Below are 15,188 nucleotides of genomic sequence, written 5' to 3'. Positions count from 1 at the left end.
TCGCTTCAGCACCAGGAGCATCTCTCCCGTGTTGGTGCGTCTTACGCTACGCACATCCTGCCAAGGGCCGAGAGGCTTTCGGCCGCCTTCATCGATTTAAGGACATCGGCGTATTTGTCCTTGTCGGTTTTTAACCACAAGGCTTCGCCTCTGTCTTTGGCCTTCCTCGCAGGCCGCGGTACCTCCGGTTTCGGTGCCGGCTTTTTCTTGGTGACCAGCGTCCAGGGGTTTGAGCCCCCCTGCCCCGGTCGTGCCGGGTTGCTGGTACCATCGCTCTCCACAGCGAGGTCACTCTCGCCCTCGCTTACCTCACCCAGGCGGCGTTTGACCTTGACGGTTGCACGCCGAGTGGTGTCGGTTTTGGCACCCTCGCCTGGCGACTTCCTAGGGCGCTTCGCATTCGATGCCGTCTTGCGATTGCCCTTTCCTTTTCCCTTCGAGGGGAACTCGGTCGCCGCTCCGATCGACGTGGCTGCTCCGTAGAAGGTAAAGGCCACTGTCTGTGAACCTCTATCGACCTTCTCTCTTTCCTCCCTAATGGAGGCCACTGTCTGGGTTTCTCTGTCGGGCCTCTCCCGACATTCCACCCTCTCAACATAGGCCTGCTGTTCCTGTCTTGCGACACGAACAGCTTTCCGGAGCTCCAAGAGGCTCAACTTCAACTCCTTGGCTATGTTCTGCTTTGCGCTAGCGAAGTCGATTATAGAATCGAGTTGATTCGCTACTTTGCGCATCGCAGCTATTGGGCCCTCCGATGCATTGGTAGGGATATTGCCTACCGCTGCTGGGGGGTCACTGGTGCTTTCGGATGCAGCACTCATCGCTCCACTACTCTCCCCACGGGGGGAGACCTCGCCAAACCACCTCTTGCGAAGGGGTTTGGCACCTCCGTCTGTTTGTTTTTATTTTTATTTACCTCCATGTATAGTCCCACGAGTAGCGCGAGAAATATATGTCCGCCACGCCAGAGCTCCGCATTAGCGTGGTAAGGGACGCTTACTGTGGGGGTTGCCCAGGTACCCCACAGGCTCCGTTAACGATCGAGCATCTTTTTCACCCCCTCGATCACTCATCCCTCGGCACGGGTCGCTTCACGCCTTGAAATTGGGGTTATGCCCTACCTTGCTTTACGTGGTGATCTCGGCCCGGATCATCACAACCATCCTCCTTTACCAGGGCTTTGGACCTGTAGCTCTGGTTCTCAATAGTTCCATGTACGTATGTTATTACAGACGTGCTACTATTGAGATCCGTCATTCGCTAGCGGAGTTAACTACTGTATGGCCCGTTGAGTAGGCTAGATCCACCGCCGGGGACTAGATCGAGTAGATCGGGCGAAACGGAACGAGAGGAAGCCAAAGAGCTCATGAAATTGTGGTGCTAAAACAAAAGAAGAATCGGTACCGGGGGAGCCTCCTTCGCCGGGGAACTCTCCGTCGGCGTAAGCTAGATCCACCGCCGGGGACTAGACTGAGTAGACCGCGACGAAATACCACCAGTCGCAGGTCGTCGGGGCGTCAGCGAACCGGACGCTCTGCTCCACCGGAATCGCCGAACTGACCTCGACATCTGGTTGGTGGGCTCGGTTTCGGGAGAACTTCTCTCGCCGGGGAATTCTCCGTCGGAGTAGGCTAGGTCCATCGTCGGGGACTAGACCGAGTAGTTCGCGAACAAGTCTGGTGCTCAAAGAGTAAACGGCGTTGAATGGTGCGAGAAGGGAGTTGCGGTGCTAACCGGCACAAGCGAGCCTCAGGGCTCGGTGAAATAGACAGTCAAAAGTTTGCCGCTCAGACTGTACTCGTAGGGGAGGAGTACTAAGCCTCGACTCACAGCCAGCTTCCCAACTGCCATGCACAGCTTGCCAGTCTGTGTGGATGGTAGAGAATTGGTGGTGTGTAGAGGAGTGGGGCTGTCACCCTACGGAAGAAACGAACTAGTAAGCAGTTGAATTAGAGTGCGTGCTATGCACATAAAAACCCCTCCCCGAAGTAATGCCGTAAGGTAGTGCCGGGGAGGAATCAGGTTCCGGGCAAGAGCAGTGGTTTTTAGCGGGTCGGGTGATGGCAGCCCAAACCCGTTCCCTGACAATGGGGTTTTTGTACATTTTTCCTCACTCAGGGTTTTTCTGAAATTTTTTTTACTGCTCTCAAAAAAAAAAAAAACATACATACATACATACATACATACATACATACATACATACATACATACATACATACATACATACATACATACATACATACATACATACATACATACATACATACATACATACATACATACATACATACATACATACATACATACATACATACATACATACATACATACACACATACATACATACATACATACATACATACATACATACTTGGGGGCAGCAGGGACAGGAAGGACAGGAGTCTAGGGGCCTAACGAACCCCCCCCCCCCCCCCACGGCCCTACTGCGAGTTGGGGAGCTTTGGTAGGATATGGTGGGGCTAAAATTGGGCTCTTCTAAACCTCTAAAAAGCCATAACTCCGAGAGCAGCTCCGACGAAGCGAGTCTGTGCCGCTTCTGCTAAGATCCTAAGATTCCAATAATCTAAGATCTAGGCAATAAAAGCACAACCGGAGTGCCAACCGGCACATCAGGATCAACGCCAGTAACATCCTGATTATAGTACACTGGCCATGGCGAACGTCAACGGACAGGACGCGGATAACGAATAGGATGGCGACTTTGGACTGACAGGCGTGCTGTTCTACTCCCTGAGTAAGGAAGGATGACACCGACTTGAAATGGCGAGTGGGCTAACAGCATGGCTGCCTCCGTCCCAACAAAACCCTGACAGGTCTCCGGCTACGTTCGAAACTCGCCATCATTTGGTTGGTTTTACTAGGTTCGGTTGAGGCATTCCCGATTTACGCCGATCCGGATCTGAACACTACTCCCCATGAAGGATAGTGTCAACCCTTGCATGACCTCACTGCTGCTTTTTGGCAGCATAGATAATCATGGGATCGCGAGAGGCGACTATGTGCAGCGAATGGAGATAGCGGCCCGGAGTTGGGACCCAATAAAATGGAGAAAAAACAAGAAACCGATATAAATGGAGCAGGCACGGGGAATCCGTTTGCCAGAGGCGGGTTGGTGAGGTCACCACCACCATTAGTAGCTGAAGTCATCCAGCAAGACCAGGAGGAGGGGAAGCCGAAGCAACAGCAACAGCAGCAACAAAAACAGCCGGAGCAGAGCGGAATGAGCTACACCCCACAAACGCCAAAGGTAATGGTAGCGAGCCACTTGGTGGATGAGCTCCACAAATTCGTGGACACGAGAAACAATGTCCACAAAGACATTAAGGAGATGGTCATCAAAATCCGGAAGGCGCTACTATCTGCCGTGAAAGAGTACGATACGGCAACGCAGAGGGCAGATTCAGCTGAGCGAGCATCCGCGTCGGCTAAGGCCACTATCCTCCTAGCCCCTAGAAACAGGGTAAGGAGAGGCAGATTGGAGTGAAGAATACGCCAGTTCCCATAACTCCAAAGAGGACAAGATTCTCGCCAGGAGACGAAAGACCAGGCGGGTCAAAGAGGCAGACGCTCGAGGACGCTGTTGCTGCCGAAGGAGAGGACGCCACCTTACAGGGTGAAAGCTGGAGTACCGTTGTAGGTCGGAAGGAGAAACGCGGGAAACAGCAAAAAAGGAAGGAGGAGCGAAAAGGGGAGCAGAAGAGGAAATCAGAACCCTCGGCTCGTCAGAAGGCGCCTAAGGGAGAAGCCGTGCTCGTCAAAGCAAATGACGAGACTACGTACGCAGCACTGCTCAAAAAGGTCAGAGAGGACCCGGAGCTGAAAGATTTGGGGGAAAACGTGTTAAGAGTCAGGCGTACCCAAAAAAATGAGATGCTCCTCGAGCTTAAGAAGAATACTACGACTAGTAGCTCTGCCTTGCAGGAGAGTATAACTAAATCAATGGGTGGAAAGGCAGAAGTTAAAGCCTTAAGCCCATAGATGGTAATTGTGTTCAAGGACCTCGACGAAATAACGACGGAAGACAAGCTGCGAGGTGCTATGAAGCAGCAGTGCAAACTGGGCGAGGTGCGCATGACGATCCGGTTAAGGAAGGGATACGGAGGAACGCAGACAGCGATGATTCGGTTACCGGTAACCGCTGCAGACAAGGCGCTGGAGGTAGGTAAAGCTACAGTTGGATGGTCGAGATGCCTACTGAGAGCCGCCCGACGAGTAAATAAACAAGCGGAGAAATGCTTCAAATGTTTAGGCTTTGGACATTTAGCAGGGGCTTGCAAAGGCCCGGACAGATCCGGGATGTGCTGGAAATGCGGAGAGACGGGCCATCTTGCGAGAGACTGCACGCAGAGGCCGAAGTGCTTGCTTTGCACCCCAGCGGAAGGAAACGACCATCAGACGGGTGGCTTTAAATGCCCAGCGTACAAGAAGGCGACTGCAGGCCAACGGTGATGGAGATGATCCAGATAAACCTGAATCACTGTGATACCGCACAGCAACTGTTGTGGCAGTCTACGACAGAAACTATGTGCGATGTCGCTTTGATCGCAGAGCCTTATCAAGTCCCTACTAATAACGGTAACTGGGTGGCGGATAGATCAGGAACCGCTGTGATACAAGTAATGGGAAGATTCCCCATCCAAGAAGTGGTAGAACGTTCATACGAGGATTTCGTGATAGCCAAAATCAACGGCATCTTCGTATGTAGCTGCTACGCTCCCCCAAGGTGGACAGTAGATCAGTTCAGCCTAATGCTGGTGCAGTTAACCGAGCAGTTGATCGATCGGAAGCCGGTAGTCATTGGTGGTGACTTCAACGCCTGGGCTGTGGAATGGGGCAGTAGAGTAACCAACACAAGAGGGTGTATCCTGCAGGAAGCTCTAGCAAAGTTAGACGTACGATTGTGCAATAAAGGCGCATTTCGGAGAGACGGGAGGGAGTCTGTCATCGACGTCACATTCTGTAGTCCCTCATTGACGGCGAACATGAATTGGAGAGTATGCGAAACGTATACGCATAGTGACCACCAGGAGATTCGCTACCGTATCGGTCAACGGAACCCCGCGGCAGTACAGAGAAGGGTGACCGGCGAACGAAAGTGGAAGACGAAAGCCTTCAACAAAGACCTCTTTGTTGAGGCACTTCGGCCGAACGGCGGGACCGAGAACGTGGATGTGGCTGACCTAACAAGAAGGCTTGTGGCGGCTTGTGACGCCACAATGCCGCGAAAACTGGAACCACGCAACAAACGGCGTCCAGCTTACTGGTGGAACAAGACGCTTAGTACGTTACGCGCTGCTTGTCTCAGAGCCAGAAGGCGGGCCCAAAGAACAAGGTCGGAACCAGATTGAGAAGAGCGTAAGGCAGCGTTTCGGGAAGCTAGGGCCGCTTTAAAACGGGAGATCAGACTTAGCATGTTAGAGTGCCACAAGGAGCTATGTCGAGAAGTAGACGCCAATCCCTGGGGTGACGAATACCGAGTCGTGATGGCGAAAATGAAGGGTCCGACGACGCCAGCCGAAATGTGTCCGAGCAAGCTGAAGATAATCGTCGAGGGTCTTTTCCCGAAGCACGATCCAACTATATGGCCACCGACACCGTACGGCGAAGAAGAAGGAACAAGCACGGATCGGCAAGTGACTAACGACGAGCTAGCAGAAGCATCGAAGCGCCTAAAATCAAAGAAAGCCCCTGGTCCGGATGGAATACCAAACGTGGTACTGAGAACTGAGATCCTGGCATATCCGGACATGTTCAGGATAGTGATGCAGAAGTGCCTAAATGAAGGCAACTTCCCCGAAATGTGCAAGGTCCAGAAGCTGGTGTTGCTGCCGAAGCCAGGGAAGCCAGCTGGCGACCCGACCTCGTACAGGCCCATATGCCTGCTGGATACACTCGGAAAACTCCTGGAAAGGATCATTCTTAACAGGTTGACGAAATTCACGGAAGGTGAGTGCGGACTGTCCAAGATGCAGTTCGGTTTCCGCAAAGGAGCATCGACAGTGGATGCAATTCGGATAGTGCTCGAGAGTGCTGAGAAGTCATCTAAACAGAAGCGAAGAGTAGATCGATACTGCGCTGTGGTCACGATAGATGTGAAGAACGCGTTCAACAGTGCCAGCTGGGAAGCCATCGCTGCAGCGCTGCACAGAATGAGGGTTCCCGACTATCTATGCCAGATCCTGAAGAGCTACTTTCAGAGCAGAGTGCTGCTGTACGAGACGAGCGAAGGACAGAAGTCATTGCGTGTCACAGCGGGCGTTCCTCAGGGCTCCATTCTCGACCCAACCCTTTGGAACGGGATGTACGGTGGGGTCTTAACGCTGCAGCTGCCTAGGAAAGTGAAAATCGTAGGTTTCACGGACGACGTGTTACTAACGGTGATGGGTGAGACACTCGAAGAAGTGGAGGTGTCGGTAATGGAGACAATAGACGCGATCGAGAGCTGGATGAACGGAGTAAAGCTGCAAATAGCTCACCACAAGGCGGAGGTGTTGTTGGTCAGCAACTGCAGATCGGTTCATCGGATGCAGATCGACGTCGGAGGGCACGTGTTTGCATCGAAACGTACATTGATGCAATTGGGAGTTATAATCGACGACCGGTTGAGCTTCAACTACCACGTTGATTACGCCTGTGAAAAGACGGCGAAGGCAATGAACGCAATAGCGAGAATCATGCCAAAAGTCGGCGGTCCGAGAAGCAGCACGAGACGTCTGCTATCTACTGTTTCGTCATCGATACTCCGATATGGGGTTCCTGCCTGGAGTGCTGCGCTGAAAACCAAGCGGAATCGTGAAAAGCTAAACAGGACATTCCGACTGATGGCCGTACGAGTCGCGAGTGCTTACAGAACAATATCGTCGGTGGCAGTATGCGTTATCGCCGGGATGATCACCATCTGCATTACCCTGGCGGAGGACGTGGAATGCTATCAGCGGAGAAATGCACGTAACGCTAGGAGACCGGTTCGTGCGGACTCGTTGGCTGAATGGCAACAGGAGTGGGACAACGCGGAGAAAGGAAGGTGGACCCACCGACTCATCCCAAATGTATCGGCCTGGGTACATAGGAAGCATGGAGAGGTGAACTTCCATTTGACGCTGTTTTTGTCCGGACACGGATGCTTCCGGAAGTACTTGCATCGGTTTGGACATGCTTCGTCACCCCTTTGCCCGGAGTGTGACACCGGAACACGTGGTCTTCGAATGCCCTAGATTCGAAGAAGTTCGTAGGGGTATACCTGGTATGACAGTGGATAATATCATCGAAGAGATGTGCCGTGACGAACATACCTGGGACGCTGTCAACAGAGTGCTCTCGAGCAACCTCTCCGAGCTGCAGAGGTAATGGCGAAGAGACCAGCAAGAAGCCGCAAATCGGGTCTCGAGAGAAATTCCGTCACCGGGGAACTCTCCAACTGTGTAGACTAGGTCCACCGCCGGGGACCAGTTGAGTAGTACGTGAAGTAGCACCGAGTTGGGTCGCCGGGGCGCCTGGGAACCGGACGTCAAGCTTCACTGGAATCGCTGAACCGACCTCGACATCCTACCGGGTAGCTCGTGAGTAGGCTAGATCCATCGCCGGGGATTAGACCGAGTAGACCGCGTCGCAGAGCTAGCAGTGGGTCGTTGGGGCGCTGGTGAACCGGAAGCTACGCCCCAACCGGAATCGCCGGATAGACCTCAGCACCTACTGTATGGCCCGTTGAGTAGACTAGATCCACCGCCGGGGACTAGATCGAGTAGATCGGGACGACGCGGAGAGCTATATGGCTCACAAAAACGAACATCGGAATCAGGAGAAATCTACCGCTCGGTTGCAGGAGAATAGGCTAGATCTATTGTTGGGGACTAGACTGAGTAGTTCGCGAACAAGTGAGGGCGGGAGCTGAATGGCTCATCGAGAAAGTAGAGCGAAACGGAACGAAAGGAAGCCAAAGGGCTCAAGAAATTGTGGTGCTAAAACAAAAGAAGAATCTCCTCTCGCCGGGGAAACTCTCGCCGGGGAATTCTCCGTCGGAGTAGGCTAGTCGGGGACGTCGGGGACTAGACCGAGTGGTTCGCGAGCAAGTCTGGTGCTCAATGAGTAAACGGCGCTGAATGGTGCGAGAAGGGAGTTGCGGTGCTAACTGGCACAAGGGAGCCGAAGGGCTCGGTGAATTAGACAGTCAGAAGTTTGCCGCCCAGACTGTTCTCGTAGGGGAGGAGTACTAAGCCTCGACTCACAGCCAGCTTTCCGACTGCCATGCAGAACTGGCCAGTCTGTGTGGATGGTAGAGAATTGGTGGTGTGTAGAGGAGTGGGGCTGTAACCCTGCGGAAAAAACGAACTAGTAAGTAGTTGAATTAGAGTGTGCGCTATGCACATAAAAACTCCTCCCCGAAGTAATGCCGTAAGGTAGTGCCGGGGAGAAATCAGGTTCTGGGCAAGAGCAGTGGTTTATAGCGGGTCGGGTGATGGCAGCCCAAACCCGTTCCCTGAGACATTGAGGTTTTTGTACATTTTTTCTCACTCAGGGTTTTCCTGAAATTTTTTACTGTTCTCTAAAAAACATACAAATACATACATACATACATACATACATACATACACATATACATACACACAGATATTTTGCTATCTCGGCGAACTGAGTCGAATGTTATATGAGACTCGGCCCTCCGGGCCTCGGTTAGAAACTCGGTTTTTGGAGCAATTGCATAACCTTTCTATATGAGAAAGGCAAAAGAATAATATTTAATTAGCTTAATCAGCATGAGTTCAATGTTATCTTCATGTGATTATATTTTGAAATGTTGGTGGAATGGGTTTGAAAGTGGAAGGAATGGGGGGTTAGTAGAGTGGGAGTGGAGGATGCGTCAGAAATTCTTCATCTTATTTCGGTATACGGGGTGGATGAAGGAAATGCGGGCGTGAGGGTGGTCCAAGGGGAGGGGAGTGATGAAGGAGGGAGGTGTAAGGGCAAGGCGGGGGGGGGGGGGCGGCGACGCAATACTCAACTGCATATTTTGCCTTCCATTTGAGACTTGATTTGAGAAAATCGGTTCAGTCATCACCGATGTGACTTTAATTGTGGCATATGCCCGGAATTCCGGACTTCCGGAATCGTCGATAGTGGACAATATATTCAAAGAATGTCTGACTGACAATCTGTGATCTAGATCTGCGATTGGAAGTAATTTGGTGATCATTTCAATAGTTTTTAGCCTCTGAGGTATTACGATTGTACCGATTTATATGGGAAATTCCAGTGTGTCCTTACTAACACTACTGTAACTCCGGAAGCAAGAGTCAGAACCGAATGAAATTCAGCAACAGTCAATGGTATTACTGTATCTTTCATTTGAAATCAAGTTTGTAAAAATCGGTAGAGAATTCGTTGGGGAATGGGTGTGATATTAGCTTAGGAACTTGGCGGGTTCCTCGGGGGCGCCATCAACCGTCATAGGTGGCCAATGTGGTCAAAGCTGCTTTAAATGATCATTAGTGATCAAGACCCGCAAACTAGAGTAATGTTAGATCAACTTTAATATGTTTTACATCATTTGAACATCATGGTGGTACCAGTTTATATGGGAATTTGCCGTGTGACCGCACTCTTCAACCCGTAACTCCGGAACTAAAAATTCAATAGCAGCTTATGGGAGCGTTATACCTTTCAGATGAAACTAAGTTTGCGAAAATCGGTTCAGCCATCTCTGAGAAAATTGTGTGAGTTTAAATGACACACACACACATACACACACACATACATACACACACAGACATTTGCCGATCTCGACGAACTGAATCGAATGGTGTATGACACTCGGCCCTCCGGGTCTCGGTTAAAAAGACGATTTTTACAGTGATTGCATAGCCTTTCTTTATATGAGAAAGGCAAAAATCGTTGAAATGTAATCGCAGCTCTTGATATCACGCTATCTCTGAAGTGCATGCGTGCATAGTTCCATATTTTACTTCGACATCGACTTTTTCTAAAGATGACTTCCCAGTAGTATCCTTGTTTGAATTATTATCGCTAATCCTAATGCCAAAGAACAAATGAAAACCTGTTTTAATCCACCTTGAGGTGCAATTGTGCCTTTCTCGTTTCTCCAAACTATGATTTAATAGCTGGTTCGTACAATATAACATTATGGAAATGTCTTTGTCTTGTTACACTTGGTAAGTAAATATAAGAGCACCTTTTTGCATTCATCGCGGTATCGGGTTGAATCAGAGTTTTCTATGTGATCGCACTCCACAACATGTAACTCCGGAGCCGGAAGTCGGATGGAGATGGAATCTAATATCTGCTTCCAGGGACGCAACACCTTTCATTTGAGACTAAGTTGACTAAATCGGTCTAGCCATTGTCGAGAAACCAATATAACCGTTATTCTGAATTTGGATTCTTCCGGATCTGTCGCCAGTGTGGCCAAAGAGACTTTGAATGATTGTTGGTGACCTAGATCTACAAATTCAACAGTTGTGTTTACATTTTGGAAAAAAATCACCATTTGCTGCGTGATCGTACGTATCACCCTGTAATTCAGAAACCAGAACTCGGATCCACACAAAATTCAACAGCAGCTGATAGACCTTTCTTTTATTTATTTTTATTTATTTATTACATCTTCGATATATATATATATCGTACAGATTACACTTAATTCTATTGCTAGTGTCAATGTTATAAATTTCTAATTGCTAACTTATAATTAGATTTAGTGGTATGGAAGTCATAAACTAAAACAGTTTCGTTGAATCTGCTACAACATCTGTCTAGCGGATTGTTCTGGCCATATGCTGTGCGGTGCCTGGGAATCCACAGAAGCGGACGATTCCTTATATCACGAGGGGGAACAAATAAATGAATCCTTGAGAGAATGTCGGGACAGTCAATATTGTTCGACAACTTATCGGAAATGAACATTCTTTGCAAGAACGTGCGGCGAAACTCCAGCGTTGGCAAATCTAGCAACATGCATCTATTATTATACGGCGGAAGACGGATAGGGTCGTTCCAAGGCAACTTTCTGAGAGCAAATCGTACAAAACTTCTCTGAACGCGCTCCAGTCGGCTACTTTGAACGGCGTTGTATGGCGCCCATACTTGTACAGCATACTCCAAAGTGCTCCGGACCAGTGCACAGTATAAAGATTTCAGTGCGTAGAAATCCACAAAATCGACAGCGTTACGTTTTAGGAAACCCAATGTTGCAAAAGCCTTCGCCATTGTAGCAGTGATGTGGTCGGCGAAACGAAGTTTTCTGTCGAATAACACTCCCAAGTCACGGATAGAATCCACCCGCTCGATGACACAGGCTTGAAGAGTATATTCGCAACGCCTTATATTTGCCGAGCGTCCGAAACTTATCATCTTACATTTATCAATGTTGATCTGCATACCGTTCAGCAAACACCATTCTTCTATATTGGCTATATCGTCTTGGAGCACAGCAGAATCGAGTGCTGAAGCAATTGAACGAAAGATTTTCAGATCATCAGCATAGAGCAGTTTTTCAGAGTTGATGCGGGTGCAGCGGTCGTTCATGAATAAGAGAAAGATCAGTGGCCCTAGGTGACTTCCTTGAGGCACACCGGTTGGCGTTTCGAATGCGCTTGAGCATGTAGTGCCAATTCTAACGAAGGCAGATCGTTGTGAGAGGTAAGAATGCAGCCATCTGGTGACCCACTCAGGAAAGCCTAGTCGCTCCAGCTTCAAAACAGCAATGTTGTGGGGCACCTTGTCGAATGCTTTTGCGAAATCAAAATATATAGCGTCCACTTGTTGACGCTTGTCTACAGCTGGAACTAGAAGGCTCGTGTACGTCATCAAGTTCGAAGTGGCGGAGCGTTTTTTCATAAATCCGTGTTGTCGTTCGTCGATTATGTTGGAAGAAGCAGCGTACATCGCATTGTACACAAACTTTTCCAGAACTTTAGCTAGACAGTTCAGCAGCGACATTCCTCTGTAGTTTTCAACATTGTGCCTATCTCCAGCCTTATTAATAGGAACTATAGCAGCTTCTTTCCATGCCATTGGAAAAATATTTTCCGAGATTGAACGCTGAAAAATAATACTTATTGGTGCAGAAAGTGCTCGGGCACAATTCTTTATAAACACAGGAGGCAATCAAGTTTGTCAAAATCGGTTCAGAAAATTCCGAGAAACCGATGTGGACAAATCAACAAATTTTGTTTTGTAACCGTACTCTTCAACTCGTAATCCGGAACAAGATGTCGGTTGAAAATGAAATTCAATAGCAACCTATGGGAATATTATACCTTTCCTTTGAATCTTAGTTTGTAAAAATCGGTTCAGCCATCTCCGAGTAACCGATGTGGACATTTTGTTAACAAATCCGAACATACACACACATACATGCATACACACATACATACATACATACAAACATACATACATACATACATACATACATACATACATACATACATACATACATACATACATACATACATACATACATACATACATACATACATACATACATACATACATACATACATACATACATACATACATACATACATACATACATGCATACATACATACATACATACATACATACATACATACATACATACATACATACATACATACATACATACATACATACATACATACATACACACATACACACATACATACACACAGATATTTTGCGATCTCGGTGAACTGAGTCGAATGTTATATGAGACTCGACCCTCCGGGCCTCGGTTAGAAAATCGGTTTTTGGATCAATTGCATAACCTTTCTATATGAGAAAGGCAAAAGAATAATATTTAATTAGCGTAATCAGCATGAGTTCAATGTTATCTTCATGTGATTATATTTTGAAATGTTGGTGGAATGGGTTTGAAAGTGGAAGGAATGGGGGGTTAGTAGAGTGGGAGTGGAGGATGCGTCAGAAATAAGCTTCCGTAATATTGTGTAGGAAAAAAGTTGAAAATTTCAGTATTTTCTCTATCTGCAACATATAAACCGTTAAGTATACCAATTAATTGGTATACGAATTGGAATAGGTTCGCCAAATGTTGGAAGAAGTCTATAAAATAACCCCTTGAAAACTATCTAAAAATTGTTGTAGTTCGATGAAATAATAAAATCCCCAAAAATGAAATGTACCTATTAATGTGAAACACAGTGAATAATACATACAATAAAGACCCATTTTTATCAGTTTCATGGTGTATTTTAGCCTGACAAAATGAGGACATTGACTAAATCGGGCAATTTTTTTTCTTTATAATTAACTGAAGCTGTTAAAATATTCTTCCCGTCCCTTGATGTAGTCTGATAACTATTTCTGATCATGATGAACTTTTTATTTTTACTTATTTCCATCTTCATGATAAGGAAAACATGCTCAAGAAAGGATTTACTCGAATTAAGTCTTGTTCGTCTGCTAGAGCTCATCAAACATATGTTCATATTTGGCTGCTAAAATCGGGGTTTCGATGTATTATAATAGATATTCAGCATTCGAAGAAGTTTTTTTGTGAACGAGTGTAGAACAAGTTTGTTTCTACTTACTTGAAGTCAGTGGCGTAGCCAGAAATTCGGTTTGGTGGGGGTTTGGTGAAAATCGATCTTACTGTCCAAACGGCATAATTCCAAAACCGTAATTTTTGAAGTTTTAAAATTATGCAGAATTAATTTTTGAGAAAATAGTAACAGAGTTCGTGTCTTTAGCGAATTTGTTGAGACTTTATTGTAGTCATGAATATTAACCTGAGAAAATTCACCATAAATACTTCTTGGACGATATACCGTCAAAATTATTTTATCAAATGATGCGCTGTTTAACGTTTGTAAAACTCATCGAAGATACTAAACCTCCGAAATTGGTGGTTTCAAAATGATGCTATCTTGACCTTAAATTACTGTTTTTGAACATTTGACCTATACATATAATTGGTCATACAACAAAAATCAAATGCTCACCAGAATCGATCAGGACCTGCTAGAGTCTAATTGAAATCGTTTCATATTTCAAAAATTTCATAAAATTCTCTTACATTCGGAAAGCGTTATCCTCATTATTAATCATATTACGTTTTCGTCTCAACTCGACGCATTCCCAAAATAAAAATCTGTTTTAATCCACCTAACAGTGTGATGTGACATTTCTTATAACTCTTATCACACTCTTCGGATATTATATCGTTTGAGAACATTTAGAACTTGATGCTTTGCGATGTTTTTGATAACACGTACTACATGGGATAGTGGCAGGACTCGGAGAACCGCTCAAATCAGCATAGGACAACATCAGTGCTGGAAATCTCAAACCAAATCAATGGGAAAGCGAAAAAATGGCCCATAATTAGACATACAAACGAATTATTGCTAATGCTCTGTTAATAAGATATCTAAATTCCTCAATCAATGCATTGTGGTGGGAAAACTGAATTTGCCTAAAGGGGTTATTGTACTGAGCCAAAACAATCGATTTTTTTAATCGAATTGAAGTTTATACTTTACTCAAATTTCCAACGCGACTGAGAACTAAGAAATCAACACTTTTTCTTGAAAAAAAGCGATACTAGCAGTGACACCATTCAAAGAAAATCAACAGTGAATATTTCCAGACTTGGTTTTATTTCCTATTTAAGAAATATTGTCACGGTGTTCCTAAAACCGTTATTAACAAAAAAATGACCATAAATTTGTCATACGGCATTCGAAAGATACAGTATCCAAGCATCTTCTCAGTGAATTTCAAAATGATCCATCGAGGGATTCGAGAGAAATTGCAATTTGAATTTTTATGACACGTTTCATAAGGCTACCAGCAAATACAAACGGGTTTGGTCCTATCTCTACAAACAATTTTTTTTTGTTTACTTATTTAGTACATGGCATTCGAAAGATATAGTAATCAAGTATATCTCCTGCAAGTTTGAAAATATTTCATTGACGGGATCGAAATTTATAACAATTTGGATGTGGTATGCGGTCATAGATGGTTTTTTTTTTACAATGGAGAGGACCTTTAAGTCCTAGCCCAGTACACGTGCTATTGGTAGGGTCCAATCTACCACACGGGGTGCACTGGGGGCGTGTCGGGCTCGAATGGTGACGCTGCCATTAATACCGACTAAACTTCATTGGGCTCCGCCATCATTCCTCCCAGGAATTACCCCTCGGTATTACTT

Source organism: Topomyia yanbarensis, chromosome 2 (assembly GCF_030247195.1).
Source record: "Topomyia yanbarensis strain Yona2022 chromosome 2, ASM3024719v1, whole genome shotgun sequence".
In the NCBI taxonomy this organism is placed as follows: Eukaryota; Metazoa; Arthropoda; class Insecta; order Diptera; family Culicidae; genus Topomyia; species Topomyia yanbarensis.
This window is presented reverse-complemented; position numbering follows the sequence as displayed.